Below are 3,015 nucleotides of genomic sequence, written 5' to 3' on the forward strand. Positions count from 1 at the left end.
AATATCTCTTAGATTCCCCAACAGAATCTTCGTGGTATAAGCCGGATTGATGGCGGCATTCATGAGAATCTGGAAAGTCTAAACCTTGTCTGTGGTATTCCGAGTAGGATTCCGGGATTGAATGACTGTGACGTGCTTCAAACTCCTGAGGGCTGGGCGTTAGTGACAGACGCAAAAGAATCAATGGATTCTATTCCAACCTGATTGAGAACCGACAGATGATTAGCCGTGCTGTGACAGAGCATAGGAACGTTTTCACTGAGAGGATGGGAAGTAGCCACTGACAACGGTGACACCCTACATAGAGCTTGCCATGGAAGGAACTTGCGTGTGAGAAGAGGATTTCAAGGAAGAGTTGAAGTTCAAAGGACAAAGCATCTCCAAAACTCCAACATATCTCCCATTACTGCACAACAAGTAACGCTATTATTCTCTATTATTTTAACTTACAATTTTAAGTAGTTTGTAGTTTGGCTTTTTACAAATAAATCCAATTAACTTTATTAGCCTCCTGACTAAGATTAATAAAATAACATTGATTGCTTCAAGCCAATAATCTCCGTGGGATCGACCCTTACTCACGTAAGGTATTACTTGGACGACCCAGTGCACTTGCTGGTTAGTTGAACGGAGTTGTGAAAAGAAAGTAATCAGTTAGTTAAATTAGTTCTCTTTGGCACATGCCAAAGAGCCATTAATTAAGGATCACAATTTCGTCCACCACCTACCTCAAGAATAATTGTATGGGTTTTTAGAGCTTGACGCTGTAGTCACGTGGCCGCAAACGGTGTGTCAATCGGAGCTCCGGATCAAAAGTTATCAAGGATTGAAGATAACCAAGGGTTTATGTTTCATGGAGTGTTCTTCCTCCTCTTCTCTAAATGCTTCAGCGTGTTTTGCTGAAGGAGAGAGGAAAGCCTGGCTCATTTAATGTGTCTTGGCTGAATAGGTTGGGCCTTTGGTCCATTTTTGGCCCGATTCAATCGGTTCAGTCCGTTTAGCCCAATTTTGGGCCAAATTCTTTAAAATTGATGTCAAAATTTTTGTTTTAATTTTCTCTATCACATTAAACCATAAAAACCTCATTTCCCATTTTCTAGAATATATTTTAATTTATGGGTTAATTACTCATTAATTAACCGGGTTTTACATTCTACCCATCTAATTGGGAATTTCACCCACAAAATTCGAATCAGTTCCCTGATAATAGGTGAGGGTTGTCTGTCCCTATTTCTAATTCAAGTTCTCCAGTGTGCTCCTCCATTCTGACTTGATCTCTAAGTCACTCTCTAATAAGACTTCTTTTCCCCAGAGTTTCTTAATGTTTACATTATCAATTCTAATTGGGGTCACTTGAAACTTCATATCCTCTTTTAATTGAACTAGTTCAAATTGTTCTAACACCTTAGACGGCCCATCGTGCCTTAAAATAGGCTCCTTTAGGTCATCACTTTTCTGTTATTGTCACCGAACTAGTCTCCAAGAACACACAGCTTTCTCTTTGATGGATCAAGCAACTTTAGTGGGTGATTAGTTTAGTCAAGCTAACATTGATGGATTGTGTGAAGAGTAACCAACAGAATATAAATGACAAGAAATTTAAAGTTGCAGAAAGTAAAAGACAAGAAACGTAAAGAGCAAGGAATGTAAATTGGCAAAATCTTAAATGACAAGGAAGGTAAATTACATTTAACGTAAAGGGAAGTGGGAGAAGGGGAATTAAAGAAAGCAATAGATCAAGTAACTAGAAATGTAAATTGCAGGAAGAATAAAGGAATTGGGATGCTGGGAATAAAAACTAAACAAGAGAATTCAAAGTACAATCAAACAGAGAATTAAAAGATGTGGCATATTCAAACAGATTTGGAAAATCACTTGTAAAATCAAAACAGAAAGCAGCTTGGCTCAATTGCAAAATCTAAAAGAGAAATTGAAGATCTCAGGGGCTTAATGAGACTAGAAAACAAGTCTAGATCTCAAGTCCTTCCTTGATCCAACAGAGAACAATTTGCAAAAGAAATGAAGATGAAAGCAGTAAACAGAGTGTTGATTCAAATCCTTAATTCACTGAAATTTTGTAGAAGAAGAACAAGAGAAATCTCAAAGTGAGAATGAAACAGAATTCCTTCAATTCTCAACCCAAGATTCAAAACAAAGAGAAAAACTAAAGAGAGAGAGTTCTCTATTCCTAATGCTCCCTAGTGGAGCCAGCCTCCTATGCTCTCTATTAGAGCTAACCTCCTTTTCTAAAATGAAAATGATGCCTTTTTATAGGCTTTAACAAACATGACAAATGAAAATGAAATTGAAAGCAAATTACAAAGAAAATGAAATTCCTAATCAAATTGTTTCTTATGTCTTTGAGTGATGTCAATTGGGCTTTTGGCCTTGATGGAATTGGGTTGAAGATAGCCTCTGTTGATTGCTCTTGACCTTGGAAAATATTTAAGCTTTGAACCGGGCCATGAACCATTCAAGTTTAAGTCAAAGTTTGAGGCAAACTTTGACTCAAACTTATTCGCCAAACTCATCATGCAGATCGCCCTTTTTACTATCATTGGCGTTTGAGTCCAAGTTTGAGGCCCAACTTGGACGCAAACGTTCACACTTTTTGCACATCAAGTCTTGGGATGCTACTTTGTCCTCTTGTCAACGTTGCCAATTTCATGCCCACTATAAACTATTATATATGGTTGGAAAGCTCTGAATATTAGCTTTCTAACCCAATTGAAATCACCTTAATTGGACATCAACAACTCAAGTTATGCTCCTTTGAAGAGGACAGGGTCGCTGGCTTTGGTGTGCAACGTTTGAGGCGACGTTTGCCTCAAACGTGGTCGAAAGTACCAGATTCTGGAGACTCAAACGTATTGTTCACCCCATACTATTATATATTTTTTGAAAGCCCTGAATGTCTACTTTCCAATTCCATTGGGAGCGCAGAGTTTGGAGCTTCACAGCTCGAGTTATACTCCATCGAAGGTGCAGAGGTCAGTTGGCCTCACTGCAGGTTGA

This window comes from Arachis duranensis, chromosome 2 (genome assembly GCF_000817695.3).
Source record: "Arachis duranensis cultivar V14167 chromosome 2, aradu.V14167.gnm2.J7QH, whole genome shotgun sequence".
Taxonomy (NCBI): domain Eukaryota; kingdom Viridiplantae; phylum Streptophyta; class Magnoliopsida; order Fabales; family Fabaceae; genus Arachis; species Arachis duranensis.